Here is a 15,922-nt window from a genome sequence, read left to right as displayed (position 1 = left end):
AAACATAAAATTCAAAGCATGAAATAGCCAAGTTTAAACAATTTGATTACCATGGATTGTGGCATGAATAACAAGTTGAACACAATCAGTATTATGCATAAAAGTAAATAATAGTGGCATTTTGACTTGCAGACTTTTATGGTCTATTTTTGGTTTTTGGGGTTCATATATTTTCATTTTTTTGAAATTTTCTTATTCTTATTGTCCTTTTATTTTCTTTAAGGACATACCCTATTTACATTTTTTAAATTTTTAATATGGAAAACATTTGCAGAAAAAAAAAAAAAAAAAAAGAGTATGTACAATATTACAAAGCTTAACCTTAGTCATTCAAAATTATGACTCCTATTGGTATAGGAACCTAACAGTACATATATCCTAGATCTATCTTCAAAAATACCTTTGATATTTTTAATTCATCAAAGAGATCATCAATTCTGATGTGGGTATTTGTTCTTCATTATAATTTTATTGCACTACCTAAATTTAATGAATATCATCAAGGCCCCATCCTTAGTTTCCAAAATACTTATTGGCTCTTGCCAAGATGACATGTTTGGGTGTATATACTCCTTTAACAACACTTTAACTACATTTTCTACCTCCTTCAACTTGGGTCTGCTCATCCTATAAGGCATTTTAGATAGTGGAGTAGATCTAAGCATTAGGTCAACAGAAAAACTATTTATTTTATATGGTAAACCCAAAATATATATGAAAAAACATCCTCAAATTATTGTAGCACTACATAATCCACCAAATTTGGACTCTTATTTTTTGGTAGCTCCTCCACACACACTGAAAATATTTGACAACCTTTCCTAAAATCTTTTTCAGCTATGGGGCTGAAATTTCAATTAGGGAGACACGTTTTTGTATCCATTAAACTTTCTCTCATTACCCATTGATGAGCCCTGGTATTGCATGAAGGGTATTGCAAATTCAAAGGCTCTCAACTTAAATTATCAACATGGGGTTTGTACAAACTTAGAGGTGACAATGTTATATGCACAGTAGGTTAAGTTCTACTCATGTCACCCTCCATTATTAGATTAGATCAAGGTATACAAATACCACTCCTTTAGCTAACTACAAAGATAATTTCTTATGAAATTGTATCATGATTGCAAGAAAAATGAACATGATTCTAACTACAAAAAATTAAAATGTCATTCATTAAATGTAATGCTAGTCGTAACTACATGAAAGGAATAGACTATTCTAGTTGTAAAAGTAAAACATGCTACTCTAAGTACACACTAATAAAATTAATAGTATATTTTCATGGACCATTTATATAATTGCAACTTTCTTGAAAAAGGAGGAATTCAATCTTCAATACAACTATGGAATTCAAAAATACTAAGTCTAATTCTACTTGTTTTGTGTTCGTAGGGAGGAAAAGATAGGGTTGAAGTGGTCTTGGAGTATCCTTAATAATGAAATAAAATCTTGGGGGAAATTATTCAACTTAAAAATGCAATAGTCAAGGTCTGGAGAAAATATGGTTGGATTTAGGCAGTGTTATAAGAAGTGCTACAAGTGGCCCTGTTTTACTATAGGAGTTGGTCTGAGAGCTTTATGAGGGAAATGATTGTGTCTTCAAGTTGGAGGAAGGTGGATTAAGGTGAATGAAGGGTGTGGGAGCCCGTTTTCCAAGCATAGTACCCCTCAGAGGCCTATCCTACACAAAATTCCATGCCCACAGTGTCCTTCATTGGCCCTGTAACGGTGATCTTGGTGGAAGAGTTTTAGAGCAGTATGAGGTGTCTAGGAGAAATATGGAATGGCCAAAGTGGATGTGGATGAGTGTGCCAACCCATACAAGTCAACAATTATCCATGTAGACTAATCAAGTACATGCATTAAATGATTAATATTGCATTAAAATGAATCAAAGTGGAAAGAATGAGTTGAATTTTATTTCTTTAAGATATACTGTACTCTGAATCATATACCTACTCTAGTTCCCAAAGAAATGGTACTAACATCTAAGTTGCAGAAACCAAGCATGCAGAAGAGTTGTGATCCAAAACTTAACAATTTCCAAGAAATCATAAACACGTGTTTTTGGCTTGTGGTTGTAGATCCTCCAACCACACTTCCCACAAGAGAGGTGGTAGTCAAACCTACAACTACAATTTTTCTAATATAATCCCTACTTAAACAGGGAAAGAAATACAATAAGTTTAACAAGAACAAGTAAATAATACATGAGAGGGACTAAAGTCTCTAGGTTGGAACAAAACCCAAGGGTTTCAGTGCTCCAAATTTAACTCAGATGTAGGCCAACAATAAGTTTTTCATTGACAGAAAATAAGAGTCACATACATCACCTAAAAGATGAAAAAAATAGTATCAAGCACTAAGCTCTAAGTAACTATTCCTATCTCCAACAAAATTTTGAATCCTAATGAGCCTTTAGGCTTATTTATTTATACAAAAATTCGTTGAGGAGCAACTCCCTTGAATGGAGGATTTCTCCGCTCCAAAATCTTGAAATTGGTGGATCTGGTTCCCTTAGATCTTCACATGCACTTGAGTTCCTCAACTAGTAGTGAATTCAAGTTGTTGGTGAGGAATCTTTGATCTCAAGCCGAGTTGGAGAGTTAATATAGTGAACAAGCCTTTTATATTCTCTCTAGATGTCTCCAACAAGACCCCACATAATAAATATCTCCAAAAATGCTTATTTTTCCCTGATGGCCTCTCTAATGTCCCAAGGCATTTCAGATGGTGTGCCTTCCTAAGGATAAAACCCTGGATTTGCTTCTATGTTTAATCACTCATTTTTTCTTTTGTCTAGTCTCTTCTTTCCTATAGGCCTAACAGTAAGGGAGGACTGAGTTTGATCCCTATCTAATTGGTATTCATCCTTTACATGATTCTTTTATAGAGTTGGGTTCTCCCCAAGGCATTCCTTAGTCTTTCTAGAGAGTGATACTCTCTGATTTTTAAATTGTGAGGTAGAACATGCCATCTTCTTTGGCATGTCTGCAAACTTTCTATCCCCAACATCCTAAATGTGCCCTCAAAATGGAGGATAATTTTTCCTTGAGCTGCTATATACCGAGGTTCCAATTCAAGATCAGTGGAAATGAGCTTTTGGTTACTGATCACAACCCTGGGGCTTACTAATTCTTCTCTGATGTATAAAGACTCATTTTCTTCTCTTTTAATCACCCTCCTTTCTTCTCCAACTCTTGTTTCTTCATGGGTCAACCAAAAGGCTAGTTTCATTAGTTTCATGTCCCCCAATCTTGAGTTGGGGTCACAAAATTTCATGTTGGTGAGGATCATACAGTGCATGTAGAACTCAACTAGTTTGGATCTATCATCAATACTTTCATTTTTGCAAAATCCAATGAAATTTTTGTAGTCTTGGAAAGGTAGAAAGCCATATTTTTCTATTGTCAATATCTAGAATTGTAGCCACTGCTCCTTGAGGAAGATGGAATAAGATTTGAATGGTTTTTTACATTGTATCGTTTCCATGAATAAACTTGCCAGTGGAAAGTTGTATCTCTTTTTATTGCAACTTCTCTCTTAGCCTTCTATTATTTTTCTGTAGCTTCTCCTTCATGACTAACTCCCTTATCCTTAAGTTATTCAATTCCTTACTCATTTTATTCACTTTTTACTCCATGAGGCCCACATATTCCACCTTTTTGGATCTTGCAATTTGCATCCATCTATGTGTTCTGCCTCTTTCCCTTTCCAACTCAAAGAAGAGTGGTATTGTGAAATTCTCAAGTATAATCCTACCTCCCTCAACAAATTTGCAGTAGGATCCAAGTTTAGGTTTTTGATCAGGATCCTGGAGTTCTTAGAGACCTTGTTCTTTTCCTTTTGATGTGGTTTCCCCTTCCTGTAGCATCTCGTGTTTCTCTTGTAGTAGTCCTTGTTTCTCATGTAGCAGTGCTTTTTCTACCTATAGAAGCCATGTTTTTATCTGTAGCTCCTTTGTTTCCCTGTGTTACATAGTAGCTTGTGCTTTGAGCCTCTTAGATGTGACTACTCTAGTGGTGGGCCTCCCTATGGGTGGAAAAGTTGGTTTACCCATAGATTTAGGGGAGATAACCTCGTCAATGTTTCCTTCATCGTATCCCACTTATTATCTTTTGTTGGTTGATTCATCAATTTTGATAGGAACTTTTGAAGGACCATGAGGCTTCCCTTGCCTTATCTTAGTTCTCCTTCTCAATTTAAAGTACAAGGGGCCTTGAATAGGTTGCCTTCTCTTGGGCTTGATAGGTGTATCAAGTGTGGCCAATGTGGCAACCACCTCTTTGTTTTTGTTTTCTCCTTCTCTTCTTCCTTTTCTTCCCTACCCCCGGTACTAGATGTTGGTGTTTCTTCTTACTAAGTGGAGATAAGGGCTTGTGTTTCAGTGAAGGCCTCCTTTTCAATGTCCATAAAGTCAGTCAAAAGCACAAGGTTCCATAGGTGGCTTAAGGCATCCATGAAAATGATCTTGATGAGGCCATGATGGGAAATGTGTTGGTGCTTCCATCCCCTCACTCTCTATCTCATTTTAAAGATGGACTATAAGAGGAAATGTGGAACACTGAGTATTTTTTGAATTGGTAACTCTGTCTAGAACCTTAGCTCATAGAGTAGCTTAAATTGATAGGCATACACAATGCTCAACCTCCCCTCATGGGATATGTACTTGAGGATGTGATAGGCCACTTCACCCCAAGGGTGAGGGAGGTTATCTCCTCTTACTCCATTTTTGTCTTCCACGGGCTTCTCTATATGAAGAAAAAAGTTTTTCTTGGTTGTAACACCTACTGCCTTGTCCTCCTTGCCCCATCGAACTCATAAGGGTATGATGGTTACTTTTTTTATGAGATATACATTCAAATGGATTGCAGGTCCTTTAACAATAGTAGTGGCACTATTTTATCCCTAAGAATTGAGGGTCATGGAAAATTCATGGGTTAACTCATCATCATACCCCTTTAATTTCTAAAATAGTCCCATCCATTGATGTCTCAGAAAAATTTCCATAACAGGAGGAAGTTGATGGATTATTTTAGTGTCTCTGGGTTCTCTTCGATTGAAATTTCCCTCCAATTCTCCTACTACTCCTTCTCTAAGTTTCTTTTTTCTAGTTAAGACTAACCTAAGTACCCACAGGGGATTTGAACCGGTGACCTATCGCAAGGAGTTCCTTAACAACGCACCCATTCACCGTCAATCCAAAGCCCCGTGGGCACTCCTTCTCTAAGTTATCTGAGGGGAATTTTCAATATTTTCCTCTAAGCAGTCTCGAGTGTAGAGGTAGTGGCTAATGTTTTTCCTTTTATATGAGAGGATGATACCCTTGACTATGGTAAAAGCTTTCCTTTTCTCCTATATTTCCTTCTTATGTTATGAAATAAATATTCAAGGGAAATTACTTTATACAAGGGTTTGCTACAGGGTACCCATAGTAAGAAAACATATTCATGTAATTATGTGAACATTAGAGAGGGAGGAGGCCACTTACCATTTTCAAGATGACTCTCTCATGTTCATGGGGGTTTGAGGAAACTTTCTGGTGATTTTGGCTCCTTTTCTCCCATTAATTCATCCATATAGATTCTCTTTTGTGCTCTTGTAGAACTTCAGGTCCTCCTGTAGTAGTGGTATCAATTCCTATAGCACCTGCAAACTTAGCCAGTAGAAATTTACTGGCACCCCAGGTAGACTCTAGTAGCATCTAATTCAATCTTCGGTGCCTTGGTGGGTCTCTCCCACTGTTTTCTCAGAATGAGAAATTGTGCAAGTGGAATAAAGCCTTGTACTTTCGTTCCTTTTTATGGTAATGGGCTTGGAGAGCTTTGGTGATTTGGCCCTTGCACGAATTTCCTCTTTTAACTATTGTCTCCATTCCTTGTAATTATCACCCCCTAATTTGAATTTTCCATGTTGCATGGGTGGCTGAGTGGACTGCAACTTACTAATTGAAGTTGGCCAAGTTCACTACCCACCTCCATCCCATAAAACTCCATTCTCAGTCGTTAAACACATTTTTTTACCATTATGTGCACATGGAAGAGGTGAGGGGTGTCATACCTGAGCCTACCTATGATGTTGAATTGTTGGAGATGCATGCATGATGAGGAGCTAAAAATTTTCCAAAAAAAATTTGTTAGAATGATTTGGAACCTTAACAACCACGTATATCTCGTCGTCCTAATTCCATCACAACTTGTTTCGTGCGAAACGCACACCGTATGCTCCCAGAAGCGCGATTTGTTCACTTTGTCAAACAGGTAAAAATTTTTACAAAGATGCTAACTAGGCATTTGTACAACCTAGTGAGCAAAAATGAGTATTCTTGGTATATTCTTGTGGTATATTCCCTTGGCATATTCTTTGGAATATTCTTAGGCTTGGTGACATCATCCTATTGGTCCACGTGTTTTTGTTTGGGACAATGAGGAGGTGACATGTGCCTAAGCCTGAGGCCACCAAGTGTCCTCCTTGAGTTACGAAAAAAATTGTTATGGCGGATAGGGCAGAGGCTGGGCTTGACCCTGTGACCTCCCATAGCACAATACCAAGCCTTACCACTCCGCTTATCTGATGGTTCTTAACCATAAGGGGAGGTGGGTTATTGTTAACGTTTAATGCCGCAGTGGTTGGGGGGTCAGGCAAAGTTAACCGCCCCCCATGTGAACACCATAACCACCAGCATGAAATGTTTATTGTGATTGTTAACGATCACTGTAACCACTTGACTATTGGACTAAACCATCATCATGTGAATGCACCTTCATAAACTGCTAACTTTTAATGTGACTATCGAAGGGAGGGGGCCAGCGCCGGGGGCTAGCCCCTAGGCGCATGGCCCCCATATGACCATTACTTTGGTTATTATGCCTCGGTGGAAAAATTAACAGTCCTACAAATCCTCCTGAAAATCGGTGAAAATGTCGCTTTGTTAAAGTGCTTGGTAGGCAAAATTGTAGGATGATGTCGGATTTTGTGCAATTTATGGAGCTAATAGTGGAGAAACTAGGAGAGGTCATAACTTCTCCATTTTTCGACCAAATTGGGTGCAAAAAGAGGATAGATAGCCATTTTTGGATATTCTTGACTCATTGGAGGAGTTTTCAGAATCAATGGAGAACTTCTAGATAGGATCTTTGCAGATTTAAGTCTATGGGTGCCGTGGTCAACCAGAGTGTTGATTCAGTTTATGGGGGAGTTTGAAGATGGAGATGACCTTGCAGAGGTTTTCCAGCCTCCATGTGCTTTCTGCAATAGCTTTTATATCATTTTTGTAGCTTTTATTCCTCTTTTCTCTATGTGTTTTGGAGAAGAGACTTGTTTATGTAATTTAAGTGGATTGTGGTCCTGTTGATGCTCTATGAAGTTGGAGTTTTGGGTCTTGGTGTAAGATGCCTATGTTTTCTAAAATTTCACATGTTTGACTGTAGGTTTACATGTATATGGAGTGATAACTCTTGCAGAAGTTTTTTCTTTGAAGGAGAAACTAACCATTCCATTTCTCAGCACTTTGTGTACTCTTCTTTTTATAAATATTGATCATAATGAGAAGGGGCCATGCCATTAGAGCTGATCCAAGGAGATGTAGCCCAGAAGGGGTGAACTCCTTTATTAATGGTTGGTGTATTATTTATTGATGCATTCCTCCATTCAGTTTTTTAATTTCATGTTTAATGGTTTTCATGGAATTAACATAAGAAAACACATATAAAAGCTCATGCTTTTACATTCTATTTTGGAGTACAAACCTCAAGCACATTTTTGTATTCTGATGTGGATCTTAGCATAGGAAACTAATATTCCACATTCAAATCAATGCATGCTACTGCTAAGCTAATGATCGATCAATTTTCCTCTCGAGGTGGTGACTTCCTTTGTTTTTTTATGCACAAGTCTTCACAACATAATGATGTAGTTGAGCGATGAAATCTTTCTTCCATGCAAAACTTTTTCCAATGTTCAATTTGCTACTGTTGGAGTGGATAGATGACCTTACAACTACTCCTCAGGGATGGTGTGACTTCTCAAGACCTTAGGAATGGCCTCTTGATGCCTCAAGGTGGCCAAATATTCATTCTGAAGATGCAAGAATTTTTGGTGTATCTTCCTATTGGATATGTGCAAGAAGCTACAGGCTTGGTCTCCTTCTTGTAGCGGTCACTCAGTTCCTTATCAAAACATCATATTGCATTCAAGGACTTGGAAAAATCATAGTGCTTCTAGGGACAAGAACAAAATCTTCAGAAGGTGGTGAAATTTTTAAAAATAAAAAGGTGAAGGCAGAGTCATTTTTCTGTGTTTTTTATATATAGGCAAAAGTGGAATATTGAGGGTGAAATTGGATAAATGGAGTGGATGAGTGGTGAAGGCATTTGGTGGATCTATCCCGACATTTCCCAAGGAAAAAGATAACCTTTTGGCCCCTTTTTCCAAGTGGATATCCCTCTTGTAGCATTTTAGGTTTCTCCTGTAGCAATTTAGGACAGTCCTGTAGCAGTTCAGGACAATCCTATAGTATTGCAAGAATAAGGCAAAAATATGGTTTAGTTGATTGCTAGATGATCGAGAGAGGTATGGAGGTGGATGAATGAGGATGAAAATGCAATGATGGCTAAGAAAAATGGAGAAATGGACTATGGACCCTATTAAGTAACCAATGCTCCTTTGACTGTCTGGAGTCCTACAAAAGAGAAATGTTAGAAAACTTGATGTAAGGACTCCTTGTATCTTATTATTTTTTTATTTTCTCTTTTTTTTAGACATGCAAAATGCCTCTAGAGAGGTTTTCAACCTATATGTCTTCCCTAGGTGCCTAAAAATAGGTTTTCACCTTAGGATCTTTTTATTTAATTTTTTAATTTCTTTTTTATAACATTGGTGGACTGAGGGTTGTGAGTCTCCCAATCACATTCATCTCCTTGCTAATTGAACTAATAAACTCTTCATTGGACAAAGTTATTTTGTACAACTTCAACCTGTAACCATTAACAAGTAAGGGAATATCTTCCTCATCAATTGTTCTAATTTGGAAATAACCATTCTCATGATGTCTTTCCAGCAGATAGGGACCCAACCATCTTATCATTAATTTTCCTTTGAAATTCTTGAATCTAGAATCATACAACAAGGACAAAGAACCTTCTTGAAAATTCCTCTCCCTAATGTGTTTTCAATGCCAAATTTTCCTTTGTAGTTGGATTACCTCAGTGTGAAAGAGAGGTAAAAGCTTAAATTCATTTAAACCATTGAGCTGGAGCAGCCTCTCTTGTTGTGTTGTAGTGAGGTCCAAGTCTAACTAAACTTCCATTATTAAGGTATTGTATTCATATTCAATGGACAGTAGGGCCTTCTTCCCATAGAGTAGTTCGAATGGAATAAATCTAGTCCAGGTGGTATTTCAAGTGGTGTTGCAGGCCTAAGTGGCTTCTACAAGTATATCTACCCAATTATTTATGCTAATGCTAACAACCTTGGTTAGAATTTCCTTCAATTCTCTTTTTGTGACCTCCACTTACCCATTTTCCTGAGGGTGATAGGCAGTGGATGTCTTGTCCTTTATGTGGTGTTGCTCTGTGAGGTATTCGATCAGATTTGACGTGAATTTTGTCCCTTGATCGGTAACCAACTCTCTTGGAAAACCAAACTTGTAGAAGATGTTATCCCTCAAAAACTCAACCACCTTCTGCTCCATTTCTCCCTAAACTACCTTTGTTTCATTCCATTTAGTCAGTTAATCAGTGCACACAATGTTATACTTATTTTGTCTTCATGGGGAATCAATGGGCCCAATGAATTCCATTCCCCATTTCTCAAATACCTCTAGAGTCACTTGAGGTTGTAAGGTAGTTCCATCCTTGGATGTGGGCTTGCCCATCATTTGGCACTGATCACACTTTTTGGTGTACCTTTTTGCATCTTGATGTAGAGTGGGTTAGTATTAACCTACTTGTAGAACTTTGAAGGTTGTTCTCTTAGAAGCGAAGGGGCCTCCACAAGGTAAATCATGGCATGTTGAGAGGATGTCAAAAACCTCCTCTTCCCTCACACGTCTCCTCAATATATGATCTGGCCCAAACTTGCAAATATTTCCTCCAATCCAAGTGAATGGGGCACTTTTCCTAATAATCTTGCTTTTCTCCTTGGACGGTAGATTAGGAGGGAACCTCCTAGCAACCAAGTAGTTGGTTATATCAGCAAACCAAGGAGAGAGCACCGAGATGGAAAAGAGGTGTTCATCTGGAGCTTATCATCTACCCATTCTTCCTTTTCTGTAGGCAAGGTCAATTGTGACAAGAAATCTGCAACCACATTTTCTTTCCCTTGTTTGTCAATAACAGGAAAATCAAATTGTTGCAATAATAACAACCATCTAATTATCCTAGCATTGACATCAATTTTATTCACTAAATACTTAATGGTTGCAAGATTAGTGTGGACAAAAGTTTGATAACCAGTGATGTAATTCCTAAATGTGTTCACAGGGTGTACCACATCCAGGAATTCCTTTTCAGTGACTGTATAATTTATCTCATCTTTTGAAAGGTTCCCACTGATGAAATAGATAGCATAAGGCAATTTGTCTTCCATTTGTCCTAAGGCTTCCACTACAGATTTATCTTATGCATTTGTGTGTATATGGAAAGGTAATTCCCATTTGGGACCTCTAAGGATGGATGTAGGGGTCATCTTTTCTTTTAGCACTTCAAAGGCTTCTTGACAATTATTTGTCCAACAAAAGTCTAAATCATTCACCAATAGTCCAAACAAGGGTGAAGCCAATTTCCTGAACTCTTTAATGAACCTTATATAATACCCATCCAATCCAAGGAAGCTCTTGACATCTCTTTGATTTTGACGAATAGGGACCCTTTTAATGATGGCAATTTTTTTGGGGTCAACCTGTATCCCTTCCTTCGATATGCAATGGCCAAGGATAGTCCCTACATTCGTCAAGAATTCACATTTCTCAAGACTCAATGAAAGATTCATCTCAATGCATTTCTTTAAGACTTTGCACATCTTAGAGAGAGCTTCCTAGAAATCACATCCATAAGGAGTGAAGTCATCCATGTATATCTCGACATTGTCATGAATAACGTTAGCAAAGATACTTATAACTTCCCTCTAGAAGGTAGTAGGGGCATTGCACAAACGGAATGTAAGGACCCTACACGAAAAGGTACCCCAAGGACATGTGAATGTAGTCTTATCTTGATCCTCAGGGTTGATATGTATTTGCATGTATCCACTAAATCCATCTAGGAAGGAGAAGTATATTTTCTCTGCAAGGCTATCTAGGACTTGGTAAATTAAGGGAAAAGGGAATTGGTTCTTCTTTGTAGCCTTGTTAAGCTGTTGGTATTCAAGAAAGATCCTCCACTTTAGATTTTTATTGGTAACTAAAACGACAAGGGACACCCACTCACTGTCTGAAATGGGATATATGAATCCTGCAACTAGTAGCTTTTGTAATTCATCTTTCACAAGGTCCTAAAGAGTTGGATTCGTCCTCCTCTGTGGTTGGCACATAGGCTTGCATCCCTCTTTGATGTAGATATGATAACTACACACTAATGGATGCACACCTTTCATCTCCTTATAGTCCCAAGTAAAATCATCCAAGTGTTGCCTCAGCACACTACATAATTTTTCTTCCTACTTGGTTGAGAGAGAAGGGTTAATCTTTAGAGTTCTGGATGGGCTAATCTCCACCACCTTGTCATGTTCTAGGCTAGAGCCAATAGAGAACAAATCAGTCCAAGGATTACTCTCAGATTCCTTTATCAGTTCATCAACTGACATGGAAATGGGAGATTGATTCTGTAAGACATGGTCGATAAGGTCATCTTCATCAAGTTGCCTCCCCCTTATAGTAGTGTCTAGTGTGAAGACTAGGTAGAGGGGTGCCTGATAAAATTCTTCCTATTCCTCATCCTCTAACCACAATGGAAATTCATGCTCAATATAAGGTTGAGCAAGAGGATACAACACAAGTTGTTTCGATAGATGCCCTTTCTTGATGGTCATGTTCCCAACCCTGCAACTGATGTAGGCATTAGCAGTGGACAACAAAGGTCTTCCTAAGATGAAAGGATATCCATTAAACTTGGTTTTGGGCTAGAGTACAAGGAAATCAATGGGGTACAACTAGGAGTAAATGGAGATCATTACATCCTCAATAATCCCCTTAGAGGCTACTATGGATCTGTCTTCAAGCTGCAGTATTGTAGTGGTGTTCCTCAAGGCCCCTTGGAGGTTGATCTTGAGCCTGGGTTTCCTAGTCATCACATTGATTGTAGCCCCAAGGTAATCAAGGTACTAGGGACCATAATGCCATCAATGTGCACATCCACTACTGGGCTACCAGGATCCAAGTACTTTGGGAAGATTACCCTCCCAAGCATCAGATCAAAAATTTGTCCAACAACGTTGATATTGTGGGTATCTCTTCTTCTCCTCCCATGCCTTTTGAAACACTATTCCTTCATAAGCTTGTTGTAAATGGGGACATATTTGATGGCCTAGAGAAGGGGTATTTTGACAAAAAAAGTTCTTTAATTCTACCAGAAGTTCAGCTTCTTTTGGGGTGTTCTATTTAGGTTGGACCAACCTTTCATGGTAAGGAGGTACATTGGCTTGAGGGGTACTCACTTCCTTCTCTTCTTAAATATTTCCAAGTGGATGATCCAAAATGGATTTTGGATAGACTCCTAAGTATAAGTGATCCTCACTAAGGAAAATGAAAGTCCGAGGAATTTCCTGGATATAGCCCCATTGTAGACATCTTTTCATTCTAAATCTACTGCAACTTGAATGGGAAAAAATGGACTTAGGATGCAAAAGTTATCACCAAAAGAAGATGCCTATGTTCTTTAGAAAAAGAGGGAAAATCCTGTAAAATGGGCAAAAAATCCCTTATAAAGGGAAATCACACCAGACCAGGGCAAAAGAGCGGACTTAATATGAAAGGGGAGAAACCTCCGATCCACTGACCTGATGTATCGGATCAGAGGCAGACACATATGCAATATCGGGACCCTGGATCTGGCGATTGTGATCAAGTGATACACCGATCACCAATGATCGGATTGGTGAATCGACATCGCAATGCAAAGAACCCCAGGCCAAGCGACATTGCGATCGTTGATATCGGTCATCAGCGATCTACGACCTCCGATGCCGATAAAAAGGCCAGACCCGATAAGTTTCCAAAGCCCAATTGTATAAAATTTCAGGTCCGGGAATTCCGATTTTCACGTATTTCCCGTGTATTTGGGATTTTACCCAAAACACATATGCGATGCAATAAGTGATGAATCCGGACTCGAAAGGGTTTATAAATGAAAATGTATATTGTTTGAAGTCCGCCACAAATCCATTTGATGGTATTTTCAGTGTTTTAATGTATTTTTATAAATACAAAGGAAATGTAAATGGAGCGATATAACCCAGACCCGAAGGGGGAATTTAGGTGCGATCTATATAATTTGAGTTCCGTAAAGGCTGATTTCAGGCGGGCCTCAAGCGGTAAATGGTTTTGGGATGGCTCCGCCCAATCCCACACAATGAACGACGCGTGGCTTGGTGGAGGAACAGGCAAACTGCCTTTTCGGGTGGGTAACCCCCATACCCCTAAGCTGCCCGAAAATGCATGGTGACCGTTGGATCATCGATCCTGTAGATCGACGGTGGAGAGTGCGATAGCGGCCAAAGGTGGACCCGATGCAATATTAGGGTGGATGCGATATAATTTGAACTCCGATAGGCTGCGTTTTGGTGGATTTTCCTGTGTTTTAAAGTGTTTCTCTGTGTAAACAAGGAACGACTGTTTCTGGGGATTTCAAGCGTCGATGGTTTCTTCTGTTACAGAACAAGTGGCCACCATCCTTGAAGGCATTTAGCAATGATTTCTAATGCTTAGAGGGGGATTTGAGCGGACAGAGGCCAGGAGACAGAGAGCACAGAAGAGGAAGACGAACAAACAACACCGATTGGCTTAAAAGCCACAGAATGACAGAGACAAAGGGAGGCAGTGCTAAGGCAAGTGCTGAGGAAAGTTCTAAGACAAGAGCGCAGAAAGCTAAGCCAAAGCAGGAAGCAGAGACAAAGAAATCCAAAGAAGCCAGAGCCGAAGAGCCAAAGCCAAAGCCAAAGCCGAGAGTCAGAGCGAGAGCTGAGAGCTAGAAAGCCGAGAGCTTCAACAGCGAGGGATAAAATGGTGCCTAAACCCATTGTTTCTGTGTAAAACAGTGGAGTTGAGCCAAGAGCTTGTAAAAGAACTTTTCCATAATCCCAGAGAGCCTAGTTGAGTTAACTAGAGCTCACGGAGACGTAGCCCAAGAGTTTTGGGTGAACTCTTAGTTAAATTGTTGTCTTATGTGTCTTGTTTTATTGTTGCATTATATCTGCTGCTTTAGTTGTTGTTATATCAGTTCAAGCAAATAGAATTAAAAACACATAAACAGTGAACAATAAACATAAGCATACACCTTATTTTCAAGCACATATCTAATTTTGCATTGGTTAATCATTTGTGACTTGGGAATATTTAAGCCTTGGAAGTGGGAGAGGTTCTTGCAAGCTAGACAAGAAGCCTAAGTGCCCCATTTTCATATCAAGTGGTATCAGAGCTGGAGATTGATTAAACCCACCTTCAAAGAAGGTTATATCAGAATGCTTGATTGACAGAGCAAAGATTACTTATCTGAAAGGTGTTTAAATAGTCAGAGGTTGATTGCATGCTTGCTTGCAGACTGATTATTGTTCGAGTTTGCAGAGGTGAAGGGAAAGCTATTGATAGCTCAGTGCATGAAGGACAAGAAGGAAGAAGGGCTAAAGGCATTCTTCTATCCCAAAGGACCTCAAGGAAATCCTTGAAGCACAAGAGGTTGTTGCAAAAGGTTGCTCAATAAAGCACTTTATTAATCTTGTTTGAAGTTATTTTGTTCATTGGTATAATGACAACTTCTACAAGTGAATCCTCAAATTCCTCCATCACAAGACTCTATGATGGAGACTTGAAGCAAGACTTGTTTATCATGATGGACAAGGTGAGATAAATGTATGAGGATGGTAGGAAGAGCAGCATACTTAGAGAGTAGTTTAATTCCATGAAGGAAGAAAAGCAATTGCTTTCCGACAGACTGCAGGAAATGGAGAGGCAACTTCATATTGCGAATATGAACCTGAAAATGATGCATGAGTTGGAGTCACAACTCTTTGTTGCCAAAGAAGCCTTGGTCAAGTATCAACTTGAAGAAAAGGTAATCCATTCTAGTTTGTCTTCAAATTCCTCTAAGAATACTTATATTGGTTCTTTTGAAAAACATACCAAAAGCATAGGTTCCAAGCTAATGTCCAAGATAGGCTATGAAGGAAAAGGCTTGGGTAGACATGCACAAAGTATTGTTGAGCCAATAATAATCGAGGAAAGGCCTAAGTATTTGGGTCTTGCTTATGGAGAAAGTTCCAAAGCTGCCATGAAGACCATTAAAACATCTCCAAGGAGGAGTTGCATTGCAGGTCTTCAAGAGTGTGAAGTTTGTATTCAGGAGGAATGCAATAGCTTGAAACATCATTTCTAAGATGCAGGGGTTCAGAAGCACACACTTGAACCAGAGAGTTTTGGAAACTCTAAAATCCTTGAAGAGATTGATGGTGTTCCAAATGGAGCTACTTCTTCACTCAATTCACCTCCTCATGAAGGTAATAAAGGTGAAAGAGAAAGGTATAAATCTGGTTCTAGCCATCTTCCTTTTGATTTTGCAAAGCATGATAAATTTCCACATAAGCATGGGAAAAGAATTGCATGTTCCTTTTGTGGTTTGGATAGCCATCATGTTTCTAGATGTTGGAAGAGAATGGCCACACACTGGAAACTTTTGAAGGAAAAGAAGCAAAAATCCAAAGGTCCATTGGA

This window comes from Pinus tabuliformis, chromosome 4_1 (assembly GCF_031772625.1).
Source record: "Pinus tabuliformis cultivar Carrire ecotype Pingquan chromosome 4_1, CPIR1, whole genome shotgun sequence".
In the NCBI taxonomy this organism is placed as follows: Eukaryota; Viridiplantae; Streptophyta; class Pinopsida; order Pinales; family Pinaceae; genus Pinus; species Pinus tabuliformis.
This window is presented reverse-complemented; position numbering follows the sequence as displayed.